Source organism: Dendrobates tinctorius, unplaced genomic scaffold, assembly GCF_039654945.1.
Source record: "Dendrobates tinctorius isolate UK_male_01 unplaced genomic scaffold, ASM3965494v1 ptg000069l, whole genome shotgun sequence".
Taxonomy (NCBI): domain Eukaryota; kingdom Metazoa; phylum Chordata; class Amphibia; order Anura; family Dendrobatidae; genus Dendrobates; species Dendrobates tinctorius.
Genome location: NW_027361737.1, coordinates 11572088 through 11587773, shown reverse-complemented (window position 1 = coordinate 11587773; position 15686 = coordinate 11572088). Strand labels below are relative to the sequence as shown.

Sequence of the window (15686 nt, the reverse complement as noted above, 5' to 3'; positions counted from 1 at the left end):
GTCCGGGGGTTGTGGCCCATCCGTCCAAGGACTCCTCCGGGGCCTGTGGTGCTCCAGTGTCATCGGAGCGCCGGAGCGCTCAAAGACTTCAACGCTTCAGCAACTGGGCCCAGCGACTAATACGCTTAAAGACCACCATCCCGAACGGCGAGGGACATCTGGACGGCTAAGTTGACTATATAATTAAGGACCCGTAGTCGGCCATACCGCGGCCCTATAGTGACCGGCTCTTGCCAGACGTAGTCGTGTTCTACCCCATTTGTGTTTGCTTGTATAGAGCCACTGTGAGGGCAATTCTTTTTACCCCTTTGGTTGGTTAGGCTACAACTGAGGACAGTTACCTCTAGGCCTATAAACGTTAATACTAAAAGCACTAAACCTCAGTTTCTGCCACAAATTTGTGCAGACATAACAAAGGCAAATAGGCAAAAATAGATGAATCAATAAAACCAATCATTAATAAATTTCATAAAATTTTTTGCAAGGAAATTTCTAAAAAAAGGGAGTACAAATGTAATGATAGATGCTCACAGAATTAAGCTTTATGCAACATAATCACAGAATGTTTCTTTTCTTTTTTAATTTTTTTACATACAAATTATCTCCAAATAATGTTTATTACTTAAGCATAAATTCATAAGCTATATTTATATAAACTTCTGTCTAAATATTTTTAGGAAAAGGCCCGATAGTTCTAAAAGCAGAAGAAACACATCTTTGATTAAATAGTGTGAAATACACACTGCTGAAGGTAAATAACAATTGGGTTTAGCTCCCTATACTATGTGTATACCATGATAATCAAAGACAAGGCTAAAGGCCCCGTCTCACTAAGCGACTCACCAGCGATCCTGACACCGATATGAAGGTGTCAGGATCGCTGGTAAGTCGCTATGTGATCGCTGGTGAGATGTCACACAGACAGCTTCACCAGCGATCTGCACAGCGATGCCGAGCGCCCGGCATCGCTGGCTATCGCTGTAGAAAATAGTATCAAAATAAAAAAGTTATTCTCACCTCCCGACGTCCCGTTCAGCCATCCTGCCTCTCTCCACGCTCCGGTCCCAGTGATCCTTTGCACGAATGACCGCGAGATGTCACGGTCTTGCGGGATAACAAAGTATCGCGGTCATTCATGCAAAGGATCACTGGGACCGGAGCGTGGAGAGAGGCAGGATGGCTGAACGCGACGTCGGAAGGTGAGAATAACTATATTTTTTTTTTTTTTTTTTTTTTTTTTTTTTTTTTTTTTTTTTTTTTACACCTGATCGCTGGTCTCCCGCTGTCACTCACAGCGATGCGTGCTGGCCAGTGGGAGACCAGCGACCAAAGAAATGTCCAGAGGTTTCTTACAGCGATCCCGGCAGGGGAGCCGCTCGCTGATCGCTGTCACACACAGCGATCTCGCTGGTGAGATCGCTGTTACGTCACAAAAGTTGTGACTCAGCAGCGATCTCGCTACTGAGATTGCTTAGTGAGGCGGGGCCTTAACTAATCCTTAATGGAGTAATCACAATGCATAAATGCTCAGATAGTTGCGACTTTTGTTCTCAATGTTTCTATGATTTATTACAAATACTTATAAACAAAAATGCATAAGCTTACTTGATTGTGTGAATATGTATCTAATTGTTGTAACAAAGGAACAACCTAACTGTGTGCGCGGCAAAGAAAATTTCTCCTTAATGTGAATATATCCAATGCCTAGTGCAGAGAACTACAGGTTAATCATGTGTCCTGCTTAATATGCCAGCTATACTGATTCAATTTGAAATAAGCTATTCCTGCATGATGTAACAATGCAATCCTGTTTGCAATTTACAACAACTTACATGCATAAAACTTCTGCGGCTCTCTCATACACGTGTCTGGTTACCCCGACAGCGCCGTTTCGCCATACTGGCTTCCTCAATAGGGGGCGTATATGTGTACTAAACACATGTCCATCTATAAATAGCACTAGTTGCAGCCACAGCCCATGTCAGTCCACCTGGCTTGTAATTGCGCATGCATAATTACCAAGGACTTACCATATGAAAAAAAGGGGTTTCCTCAGTTACTGCTCATGGGACCCAAGCATGGTTCGCTATAAGTCCCTTCATTGAGCAGACTTGGAAGCCCTGGATCGTCCTGAACTGTGCATGCGCTACCCAGGTGCTGCAACCTAACTATATAGGGCAAGGAAATTTATAAATAAACAAGTGCGGTGCAAAAAAAAATCCTGAATATATGATCTTACAAAAATAATAAAAACAAACAATAATATCAATATAACATAATAAAAAAAAATAATAATAATTATACAGTAAAAAACTGACACAATATCACCAATGTTTGAACTAAATAAATACAAAATAAATAATATTCAGTGCAAAAACTATTGACGGTGAAAAAAAAAAAAAATTATATAATTTTTTTTGGATTGCACAAAGTGTATTGCACCTTATCCCTCAATATATCAAACAAGCACCATATATATTTATATTACAAAAATAATGTGCTATAATAAATTCATAAAGAATTATACACTTACAATTGTGATTATAAAAATCTATTACAAAAAAAAACATTTTTTTCCCTTATGATCATGAAAATTCACTGTAAAATCTTCTTTCTTTTCCACATGATGAAAAACCACTTCACAGGATATATGTAAAGATGTTCCGACACCATCACTTGATAAATTCACATGTACTGTAAACTATTCCTTGCTATATAAATGAACAAAAAGACAAGTGTGATGGTACCTAGACGTTCTAAAAATCTTAAAGATCTTCTAGTACATAGCCATTACTCTAGCTCTCCCTTAGTGATAAATCCTCAGCTTAATGGTTTTTTTCCCCTGCAATTCGTGTAAAGCTTGTGCTAACCACATTAAAAGTAAAATCTTTCATAATCATGACAATTCAAGAACATATGATATACGTAAATCACTTACGTGTGCCTCTAGGGGAGTGATTTATCATGCACGGTGTCCCTGTAATAAAATCTACGTAGGACTCACAACTAGGGAATTGAGAATACGTACGAGGGAACACGTTAGAGATATCCAGAAAGCAGCTGAGATTGAAGATGTTGGTACCCTGAAAACATTACAGAGGCATTTTAAATTGTTTCATGACTGTAATGCCAGTGGTTTGAAGATTCAAGCCATTGATCAGGTTAGTTTAGGCTGCAGAGGGGGTAATTTGGGAAAAATCTTAGCACAAAAAGAAAGTAGATGGATTTACCTGCTGGGAACAATGGCACCACAGGGTCTTAATGAGACCCTGGGTTTCAATGCGTTTTTGTAATTTTGGGTCCTATTTTAATTTTAATTTTATTTTTTGGTTGGTATATATTTTTATATTTGTTTTTAACACTTGTCTTTTTGTTCATTTATATAGCAAGGAATAGTTTACAGTACATGTGAATTTATCAAGTGATGGTGTCGGAACATCTTTACATATATCCTGTGAAGTGGTTTTTCATCATGTGGAAAAGAAAGAAGATTTTACAGTGAATTTTCATGATCATAAGGGAAAAAAAAAATTTTTGTAATAGATTTTTATAATCACAATTGTAAGTGTATAATTCTTTATGAATTTATTATAGCACATTATTTTTGTAATATAAATATATATGGTGTTTGTTTGATATATTGAGGGATAAGGTGCAATACACTTTGTGCAATCCAAAAAAAATTATATAATTTTTTTTTTTTTTCACCGTTAATAGTTTTTGCACTGAATATTATTTATTTTGTATTTATTTAGTTCAAACATTGGTGATATTGTGTCAGTTTTTTACTGTATAATTATTTTTTTTTTATTATGGTTATATTGATATTATTGTTTGTTTTTATTATTTTTGTAAGATCATATATTCAGGATTTTTTTTTGCACCGCACTTGTTTATTTATAAATTTCCTTGCCCTATATAGTTAGGTTGCAGCACCTGGGTAGCGCATGCACAGTTCAGGACGATCCAGGGCTTCCAAGTCTGCTCAATGAAGGGACTTATAGCGAACCACGCTTGGGTCCCATGAGCAGTAACTGAGGAAACCCCTTTTTTTCATATGGTAAGTCCTTGGTAATTATGCATGCGCAATTACAAGCCAGGTGGACTGACATGGGCTGTGGCTGCAACTAGTGCTATTTATAGATGGACATGTGTTTAGTACACATATACGCCCCCTATTGAGGAAGCCAGTATGGCGAAACGGCGCTGTCGGGGTAACCAGACACGTGTATGAGAGAGCCGCAGAAGTTTTATACATGTAAGTTGTTGTAAATTGCAAACAGGATTGCATTGTTACATCATGCAGGAATAGCTTATTTCAAATTGAATCAGTATAGCTGGCATATTAAGCAGGACACATGATTAACCTGTAGTTCTCTGCACTAGGCATTGGATATATTCACATTAAGGAGAAATTTTCTTTGCCGCGCACACAGTTAGGTTGTTCCTTTGTTACAACAATTAGATACATATTCACACAATCAAGTAAGCTTATGCATTTTTGTTTATAAGTATTTGTAATAAATCATAGAAACATTGAGAACAAAAGTCGCTACTATCTGAGCATTTATGCATTGTGATTACTCCATTAAGGATTAGTTAGCCTTGTCTTTGATTATCATGGTATACACATAGTATAGGGAGCTAAACCCAATTGTTATTTACCTTCAGCAGTGTGTATTTCACACTATTTAATCAAAGATGTGTTTCTTCTGCTTTTAGAACTATCGGGCCTTTTCCTAAAAATATTTAGACAGAAGTTTATATAAATATAGCTTATGAATTTATGCTTAAGTAATAAATATTATTTGGAGATAATTTGTATGTAAAAAAATTAAAAAAGAAAAGAAAAAAACATTCTGTGATTATGTTGCATAAAGCTTAATTCTGTGAGCATCTATCATTACATTTGTACTTCCTTTTTTTTAGAAATTTCCTTGCAAAAAGAATTTTATGAAATTTATTAATAAATGATTGGTTTTATTGATTCATCTATTTTTGCCTTTGTTATGTCTGCACAAATTTGTGGCAGAAATTGAGAAATAATATGCTGAATTGAGGTGGCTATTAGTTTTAGACTATTTTGTTATGTATAAAAGCACTAAACCATCTCGCGCCTCGTCACTGAAAGTACCACACATAAACACACAGAAAGAAAAAGCGCACAAAAACTCATGCATGCACCGTGTCCTAAAGTGGAGACTATGGGTAAGAGCAGCTTCTAGCACAATATAGGCTAACCTGGTTCCCTTAAAGTGATATACACCTATTTTTTTTACTTATGGTATACGATACGATTATATGGGGCGGCACGGTGGCTCAGTGGTTAGCGCTGCAGCCCTGGGGTCCGGGGTCCTGGGTCCTTGTATGTTCTCCCCGTGTTTGCGTGTGCAAAAATGTAAAGCGCTGCGGAATATGTTAGCGCTATATAAAAATAAAGATTAATATTAATTCTCTAATGTGGATTTTTCACTTCCTGTCTCCACAACTTTACATTATTTACTATTATCTCCTTTTATCACTTTAACCTTTTGTATTGTGAGGCAGCGAGTGTCTTTATCTTCATTGAGTCTCATACCCATAAGGGAACAGTTATAATCTATGCACTTTCATCAATTTGTTGCTACACTTTGCTCTTCATATACACTAAAATAAAGGTGGACTCTGTGTGTTACACCTGTGTAATCAACTATCCAACTTTGTCTCAAATTTGATTATAACTACTTATTTGTTTTGTTTCTTTGAATAAATTATGATATAATTTTACTTTGGGACTTTTTGTGCTCTTTTTCTTTCTCTGTGTTAATGTTTTTCACGTGATAGTCCATCTAGGGCTGAGGAATGGGTTTCTTGTAAAGTAGCTGCGTAAGGGGATGGAAAATAGGTTTGTAAAATATGTATTGGTATTGCTACACCATTAGGTGTATTACCATTAGTTGCTTTATTGGTACTGCTACACAGTCAAGTGTATTACCATATTAAAAACTGTATATAATGTACATTTGTGTGCTGTTATAGTCATATGATAGGGTAAGTGTAGTTACTATTATTGGCCACTAGATGGGGGTATTATAGGATATGTAGCTCCCAGTTAGATTTGTAGTGTAAGATAGAGATTTAGCAATATAGTATAGGAAATAGTTAATTTTGGAGGGGCTTGCTGTGAAGTAAGGGAGGTACATTTCCTGTTTTCCAGGAGTTGGGCTAGGGAGCTGAAGGAGCTCAGTTGGGGCCAGAGAGTCTCTCTCCGTCCAGGGGGCTAGTGCCCTAGGGACAACGCAGTGGCCCCGTAACGTTTGAAGCTTAAGCCCAGCCATCCAGGGCCAGTGGGAAGAAGACTACAGCAGTGTCATTGCAAGGAGAAGCCAGTGCTCTAATTGTGGACACAGTAGCAAGGATGGGCAGGTCACTCATCATGTGGCAACTGACTTCGGGGGCTGTCGATCTTATGTCTGGGGTGAAATAGACAGGTGAATGTCTACCCATAGCAGAGCAGAACAGAGAGGATGCTGAGCACTCGTCTGGGACGGTCTGACTCGGGTACATGCTGTGTAACCGTGAGAGAAGTGCAGGTAAAGAGAAGGAACAATGCAGTGTGAAACCTGTTGTTAATGCTGTGAAGACTACGGATTTGCTGTGTAGAGAACCCAGTAAAGATGTTCTTGTTGAATTTGAAATGGACTGTGTCTCCGTTAATGCAAATCTGCCTGGAGAGGGTCCCCTGCGGCATAGGAAAGATCCTGAAGGAGGCAGACCTGAATACACAGGTATGCTGACTAGTGAACATTGCTTTCCTGTGAGGGGAGGCCAGGACACAGAAGCTCAGGTGTCCTCAGCCATAACTACGGTCTTGGCCGAACCTTACATTTGGCGTAGTCAGCAGGATGCGACTACCTCGCAATGTGGAGGAACTGCAAAGAGAGAATTTGCCGTGGCCAAAGAGAATGTGATGAAAGCGGCAAGTAAAGTTAATGTGATTGAACCTGCAGAAGAAAAAACAGTGACGGTCTGCAAGAGCCAGACAAGATGAACGTGACTGAAGTTTTCAATCCAGGAGGAACGGATGCCTTGGAAAAGGAAAGTAACTTAAATGTGACTGATGTTTTCAAACATGGAAAAGCTGAAGTGATTGAAATACTGGACTTGTCTTGTATGGTAAAAGACTGATATTGTGAGAGCTAAGATGGCGGCCATGAAGATGGTGGAGTTTGGCGGCAAAAAGGAGAACAACCAAGATGACACCCTTCGTGGGCGTGACAGCTGAGAGATGGCGGGAAAATCTGACCAGCAATGTCCCTCATTCTGCCCATGGTGGGCGCGGTTGAAAAGAAAGAGACCTCGCCCTCTTCCACCCAATGCAGAGAAATGGGTGGAGCGACTAGAAATTACCCCACCCTAGAATGGGTGGGGCCCAGAAGAAAATATTGTGTGCAGCTGCGGCGACTAGGCCGCCTTCAATGGAGATGGCGACTGAGAGGAGTCGCAGATGAAGTCCGGACTGACCGCTTCCCCGTACCTGTGGAGGAGCGACGGCGGCTGCAGGAGCTGGAACATCACTGGGAGCCGGAGCATCATGCGAAGCCAGTGTTGCGGTGCCAGGGGGAGGAACCTCGTCGTTCGGAACCAAAGTTGTTAACTCAGCGGGGACCGGAAATGACGACCGCCCAGGAAGAACCAGCACCGGAAGCTGAGTATGAGCCGGAGCTCTCTTTGCCAGCAGCAGAGTACGCAGGCGCACCCGCGGAAGGATCCTGCAGTTCCGGGATGGGCCCAGCCAGCGTTCTGGAGCAGGAAAGGGTGAGTGCACTTTAGCTCTCGACCCCGGAGGGAAGTTCCCTCCCTGGGTCCCTCGCTTCGGAAGCTGTCATACAGCCCCTCAACCCTGAAGGTGGCCCCTCTCCTGTCATTGTGGCGGGAAAAGGACATGACACCTGCGGCTGCAGGGTCATTTACTGGAGCACGGGCATGGAGCCCGATGTGGAGTGGCACGCGTCACGTGCCATTGAACTATTGTGACTACTGCTTAAAGGACGTTGTGCTCGTGGCACTATGCTGATTTTTGGGACTGTTCTGGGTCCCTGTGGGCGAGGGAGCCCTGGAGCACCAAAAAAAAGTCGGGTGCACTGTGGCCAGTATGGGCCACGGCTGAACTGTGTTTTTCCCCGTTAAACTGTTTATGTTTCTTTCTGCTGGAACGCAGGAACTTGCCCTGGGACTGTATCAGTGACTATATGTCACTGCAGCAACAGACTGTTCACGGAAACAGGCAGTGCACATGGTATTTAAGGGCAGTACCACTCTTAAAGGGAGGGGGACGATCCCCTTTGAAAAGACTTTTATTTCAAGGACAACTGCCGCTAAAGTACTGTTGACCTAATGAATATGCCTTTTGATTGTGAATATGTTTGGTCCTAGCAGAACAGGACCGTGCCTTCCACAAAGGAAGGGGAAGCTTACCCCAGGGACTGTGGACCCAATTAAAGGGATCGCCTTGTAAACGGTTGACTCCGAAGGACTGGACTGGAGTTAATGGACACCTGGAGGACTGTGAGCCACGCACTTAGTTTTAACACAGACTTTCGTGCTGCGTTGTACAGACTTGGCCCATAATAGGCAATAAAGTACATTCAGAGTTCGTATATCTCCCTGTGTGGACTATTACGTGTAAATAAATTAGTTTTATTATTGCTTGGTTGGGGATGAGCAAATGTAAGGAAAGGGGGAATATAAAGGGATGAAAAATAAGTTTGTAAAATATGTATTGGTATTGCTACACCAATTAGGTGTATTACCATTAGTTACTTTATTGGTACTGCTACACAGTAACTATCGCATGTAATCATGATAGCTGCATATGTCCCCCCTTCTGCGAAAGCTGATGCCGCCACTGAGGTCCTACAATCCACAGTGAGCATGATGCAGTCCCTTCACCCCCAAGCACTCCTTCTGGTTTCAGGAGACTTCAATCATGTGTCTCCAGCATCCATACTACCCAGTTGCACACAGTATGTTACCTGCCTCACTAGAGACAACAAAACATTGGACTTGTTCTTTGCCAATGTGAGTGGGGCATATGCCTCGTCAGCCCTACCGCCCCTTGGAAGATCGGATCACAACCTAGTGCACCTCCAACCTGTGTACAAGCCACTTGTACAGAGAGAACCTGCTGTCACTCGCACAGTGAGGATATGGACTGAGGAGAGTGATGATGCTCTGAGAGACTGCTTTAAAACAACCACTTGGGAAGTGCTGCAAGATTCCTATGGTGATGACATGGATGGTCTCACACACTGTATAACGGACTACATTAATTTCTGTGTAGACAACATGGTACCCACAAAAGTAGTGAGGTGCTTCTCTAACAACAAACCATGGATCAGCCCCGGAATAAAGGCTCTTCTCAAAGAGAAGAAGTTGGCCTTCAGATCAGGTGACAAGGGCAGGCTGAGAGAGGTGCAGAAGGATCTGAAGTATCTAATCAGGCAGGGAAAGGCTAATTATAAGAGGATTGAACTGAAATTGTCACAGAAAAGGATTCATGAAGTCTGGGAGGGTCTAAAGTCTATATCTGGGCATACAGACTGTCTCCAGGATGGTTGTAGATAAAGAGGGGCTTAATGAACTTAATCTATTCTTTAACAGATTTAATCACACACTGGCTGCTCCTGCCCCTGCATACCATTCACACCTTTCTGCTACAATAACCTCACCCCCTGCTGCAACTTGTCAACTGAGCCAGGGTCTGTTCTTCACAAGTACTCAGGTTGCAAAAGAACTGAATAAGATCAAAGTTTTGAAGGCTGCAGGTCCTGACGGCATCAGTGCAAGGCTAATCAGAACCTGCGGGCACCAGCTGAGTGAGATCATTACATATCTGTTCAATATGAGCCTGAGAATGGGTTTAGTACCACAACTGTGGAAATTATCGTGTGTGGTACCAGTTCCGAAGAAACCTTATCCGAAAGACCTTAATGACTATAGACCTGTAGCATTGACATCACACCTGATGAAGGTACTAGAGAGATTGGTTCTCACACGTCTCCGTCCTCTAGTGAGCTCGGATATGGACCCTCTCCAGTTTGCCTACAGGCCGGGTATTGGTGTGGATGATGCCATTATCCACCTTCTAGATAGGACTCTCTCTCACCTGGAGAAACCTGGGAACACTGTGAGAATAATGTTCTTTGATTTCTCTAGTGCTTTTAACACCATACAGCCAGGTCTACTGAGAGACAAGCTGGGCCTTGTTGGTGTGAACCTCCAACTCTCCACCTGGATCCTTAACTACCTCACGAACCGACCTCAGTTTGTAAAGGTTCGGGACAGTGTGTCAGACACAGTGATCTGCAATACAGGGGCACCTCAAGGTACAGTTCTTGCCCCTTTTCTCTTCACACTGTACACTGCGGATTCTAGGTGCAACTCATCTAGCTGCTACTTGCAGAAGTATTCTGATGACTCTGCAATAGTAGGCCTCATCACAGGAGGAGTTGAAAGAGAGTACAGAGATACTAACCAAGCTTTTGTGGAGTGGTGTCATAGGAACCACCTTAGGATTAATTCCGGGAAGGCCAAGGAATTGGTGGTGGACTTTCGCAAGGGCAAAAATCCACCAGTAGTGGTGAACATTCAGGGAAATGACATTGAGATAGTCGACACCTATAAGTACCTTGGTGTGATCCTCAAAAATAAGCTTGACTGGGCCCATCACTTGGATGCAGTGTACAGGAAGAGCCAAAGCAGGCTTTATCTGCTCAGAAGGCTGAGAGCCTTCGGAGTTAGGGGGGCACTCCTTGCATCCTTCTTCAACTCTGTTGTGGCATCAGTCATCTTCTTTGGTGTGGCGTGCTGGGGTAGTGGCATATCAACCAGGGACAGGAATAGGCTGGACAGACTGATTAGAAGGGCCAGCTCTGTCCTGGGATGCCCCCTTGATCCAGTTCAGGAAGTAGGCGACAGGAGGATACTGGCCAAGGTGAGCTACATGGTGCAGAATGAATCATAGAATCGTAGAGTTGGAAGGGACCTCCTGGGCCATCTGGTCCAACCCCCTGCTCAAAGCAGGATTCGCTAAATCATCCCAGTCAGATGTCTGTCCAGCCTCTGTTTGAAGACTTCCATTGAAGGAGAACTCACCACTTCTCATGGCAGCCTGTTCCACTCATTGATCACTCTAACTGTCAAAAAGTTTTATCTAATCTGTGTCTCCTCCCATTCAGTTTCATCCCATTGCTTCTAGTCTTTCCTTGTGCAAATGAGAATAAAGTTGATCCTTCTACAATGTGACAGCCCTTTAGATATTTGTAGACAGCAATTAAGTCTCCTCTCAGTCTTCTCTTTTGCAAACTAAACATTCCCAAATCCTGCAACCTTTCCTCATAAGACAGGGTTTGCAGACCGGTCACCATTCTGGTCGCTCTTTTCTGAACTTGCTCCAGTTTGTTGATGTCTTTTTTTAAAATGTGGTGCCCAAAACTGGACACAATATTCCAGATGAGGTCTGACCAAAGAGGAGTAGAGGGAAATAATGACTTCACGTGATCTAGACTGTATGCTTCTGTTAATACATCCTAGAACTGCATTTGCCTTTTTTGCTGCTGCATCACACTGTTGACTCATATTCAGTCTGTGATCTATTAGTATACCCAAGTCTTTTTCACATGTGCTGTCACTTAGCCCTATTCCTCCCATTCTATATATGCTTTTTTCATTTTTATTGCCCAGATGTAGTACTTTGCATTTCTCCCTGTTAAAAACCATTCTGTTAGTTACTGCCCACTTCTCCAGTTTATCTAAATCTTTTTGAATCCTCTCTCTCTCTTCTCTAGTATTAGCTATCCCTCCTAGCTTTGTGTCATCAGCAAATTTAATCAGTTTACCCTCAATTCCTTCATCTAAATCGTTGATAAAGATGTTGAACAATACAGGGCCCAGGACAGAGCCCTGTGGTACCCCACTTGAGACATTCTTCCAACTGGATGTGCAGCCATTTACGACCACTCTTTGGGTCCGATCACTAAGCCAGCTATGAATCCACCTAACAGTTGCCTTGTCCATTCCATACTTAGTCATTTTTTCAATAAGGATTGTATGAGAGACTTTGTCAAATGCTTTGCTGAAGTCAAGATATACTATATCTACAGCATTTCCTTGATCCACCCAATCAGTGATACCGTCATAGAAGGAAATTAAGTTAGTCTGACATGACTTATTAGTTACAAACCCATGCTGACTCTGTTTGATCACTTCATTCTTATCCAGGTATTGACTTACATGTTTAATAATTTGTTCAAAGATCTTTCCTGGTATAGAAGTCAGACTCACCGGCCTATAGTTGCCTGGGTCCACCTTCTTCCCCTTTTTGAAGATAGGAACAACATTTGCTCTTCTCCAGTCTTCTGGCACTTCTCCTGTTCTCCAAGAATTTTCAAAGATTATGGAGAGGGGTTCAAAAATTTCTTCTGCTATCTCCTTCAGTACTCTGGGGTGTAATTCATCTGGACCTGGAGACTTGAATTCATTTAGGTTAGCTAAGTGTTTCCTCACTATCTTTCTGTTTATAGATATCCTGGATTCTTCTATTCCCTTAATAGGACAGTGAATAACAGTTGGTGTTACATTTCCTTTCTGAGAGAAAACAGATGCAAAATAGGAATTTAAAAGTTCAGCCTTCTCAACATCCTGTCTTACCATTTCATCATTTTCATCCTGTAAAAATCCTATAGCATCTTTGACTTTTCTTTTACTTTTGACATATCCCCAAAATCCTTTATTATTGCTTTTGACATCTCTTGCAAGCCTCAATTCATTTTCAGCTTTAGATAATCTGATTTGTGCCCTGCAGATTCTGCAGACAGCATTATATTCTTCTTTAGATATGCCTCCCTCTTTCCATTTTATAAACCTTTTTTTCTTCCTTTTTAGCATGTGCTTAAGTTCTGTGTTCACCCATCCTGGTTTCCTTAAATGCTTCCTATTCTTCCCTCTTTTCGGAATTGTTAACAACTGTGCTTTGAGAATTTCATTTTTCAAGATTTCCCATCCTTCCTGGACATTTTTGTCTTTAAGGATATCCAGCCATTGGATCCCTCCAATTATCTTTCTGAATCCCTTAAAATCTGCCTTTCTGAAATCTAACCTTGACGTCTGAGTCTTCACAGGTCTTCCTCCTCTAGTTATCCAAAATTCTAAAATAGCATGGTCGCTACCTCCTAGGGTTCCAGCCACTTTTACCTCCTCAACCATTTCCTCCCTGTTTATAAGGATTAGATCCAAGGTAGCAGTTCCCCTTGTTTTCTCCCCTACCTTTTGGAAGATAAAGTTGTCAGCAAGAGAGGATAAGAATTTCCTTGACCTGTTAGTTTTGCCTGAGAGAGATTCCCAACAAATGTCTGGATAGTTGAAATCTCCCATGACAACTATGTCATATTTTTTGGAGAACTTGGCCATTTGATGCATAAAGAGTTCATCCATATCTTCAGCTTGCACAGGCGGCCTGTAGTAAATGCCTACAATGGTGTCCTTTCCATTGTTCTGTCCTTGTATTCTTACCCAAAGTTTCCACAGAACTCCCAGTCTCTGAAGCTTCAATCTCTGTGCAGATTGAAGTACTCTGATGACTCAGTGATAGTCGGAGGTATTGAGAGAGACCGGGGGGAGGAGGAATACAGAAGGGTGGTTTTGGACTTTGACTGGTGCCAGGCTAACCATTTAGAACTCAACGTAAAGAAAACCAGGGAGCTGGTGTTGAGTTATGGAAGGTGCATGAAGGATTGCTTACCTATCACTATTGATGGTCAGGATGTGGAGATGGTGGAGAATTTCAAATATTTGGGGGTTCACCTGGACAGCAAGCTTGATTGGAGGTGCCATATGGAGAAGGTTTGCAAGAAAGGGATGAGTAGACTTTACTTCCTAAGGAAGTTAAGGTCGTTTAATGTGTGTAGCAAAATGCTTGAAATGTTCTACCAATCCATTGTGGCGAGTGCAATCTTTGATGCAATTATATGCTGGGGTAGTAGTGTGCGCACAGCTGACGCGAATAAGCTGAATAAACTTATCAAGAAGGCTAGTGCGGCGGTGGGTCTACAACTCAGGACTTTCGAGGAGGTATTAGAGGATAGAATTACTAAGAAATGCAAGGCTATAATGAGCAACAATACACACCCGCTCTATGAACTGTTTGCGAAGCAAAAGAGCACATTCAGCAAGCGTCTACTCCAACTAATGTGTAAAAAGGAAAGATATAGAAAATCGTTTGTTCCGACAGCTGTGGGGATGTTTAACAAATGTATAAGTGTAAAGCATCCCAAGACTAAATGAAGTTCAAAGTGTATGGGGGGGAATTGGTGAGTTACAAGTACCAGTCTATCCGCATCTGCTGTCCATATAGACTTATTTTGTAAAGTGTGTATTGTTCTTGATCTTTGTTCTGCTGCTGTAATACTGTAATTTCCTCCGGGATCAATAAAGTTTATCTAATCTAATCTAATCTAAGATATACGCGTTTCTAACATACAATGCAACACCTCCTCCTCGTTTATCAAGTCTGTTTCTTGCAAATAAGTTGTATCCTTCTAGTCTAGTATTCCAGTCATGTGTACCGTCCCACCAAGTTTCAGTGATTCCAATGACATCATATTTCTTTTCCTGTGTTAGTAGTTCCAATTCTCCTTGTTTGTTGCCCATGCTTTGTGCATTAGTATAGAAACATTTTAGTTTGTGATTGGTTTCTCTTTCTCCAATATTTTTATTAATTAGATTCTTTCGTCTTTGTTCTTCCTTTCCACTTCTATTAGCAGAGTTCTCAATAGCATTTGTCAGGTGTATGGCTTTATCTGGTCTTTTGCTTCCCTTCCCATGTTGTTCTAGTTTAAAGCTCTCCTTACAAGTGTAGCAAGGCGACTTCCAAATACATGCTTTCCAGTCTTCGTAAGGTGCACCCCATCTCTAGCAAGTAGTCCATCGTATAAGTAGTTCACTCCGTGATCCAGAAATCCAAATCGTTGCTGACGGCACCATCGACGTAGCCAGTTGTTCACCTGCAGAATCTTATTCCACCTCCTTGTTCCATGGCCATCCACTGGGAGGATGGAAGAGAAGACCACCTGCGCTCCCAGTTCTTTCACTTTCTTGCCTAAGTCTTCAAAGTCTCTGCAGATGGTTTCCAGGTCGTTTCTTGCGGTGTCATTTGTCCCCACATGTAGTAGCAGGAATGGGTAGTCATCTGTAGGTCTGAAGAGTCCTGATATCCTGTCAGACACATCTTTAATGATTCCCATCCCATGCATGAGACCGTGACAAAGATGTGCAGTACTGTCAGTGACCAGCTACTTCATCCTAAATGTGAGAGGGAGCGCTATCGAAAGTCCTTCCTTCCTGCTGCAGTTAGGCTGTATAACCAGCACTGTCCAAAACGGAGAACGACCCAAACAGTGAACCGATAGATCCAAAAGTTGCGATAGTCCGGTTATATATATATATATATATATATATATTTTTTTTTTTCCCCGTATATGTACCTACCGTCAATGTAATGCCTTTATGCATCTGTACTTGTTCCTTCCTTGCTGCTGTAATGCTCTGAATTTCCCCATGGTGGGACGATTAAAGGATTATCTTATCTCTTATCGTATTACCAATTGTATATATTGTACATTGGTGTGCTGCTATAGTCATATGATAAG

General features: G+C 41.6%; 2 long non-coding RNA genes across 3 annotated transcripts in view; one reads left to right on the top strand and one right to left on the bottom strand.

Moving 5' to 3' along the window:
- The window catches only part of LOC141095362 (uncharacterized), a 132328-nt gene extending 130402 nt beyond the window's left edge, over positions 1-1926 (bottom strand). For both annotated transcript variants that reach the window (XR_012233361.1, XR_012233360.1), the window contains exon 1: positions 1833-1926. This is a non-coding gene — a long non-coding RNA (uncharacterized lncRNA). The remainder of the gene's footprint in view (positions 1-1832) is intronic.
- A 2227-nt stretch (positions 1927-4153) lies between these two features.
- LOC141095209 (uncharacterized) overlaps positions 4154-15686 on the top strand; it is a 29060-nt gene continuing 17527 nt past the window's right edge. The window contains exon 1 of the long non-coding RNA XR_012233334.1: positions 4154-4258. This is a non-coding gene — a long non-coding RNA (uncharacterized lncRNA). The remainder of the gene's footprint in view (positions 4259-15686) is intronic.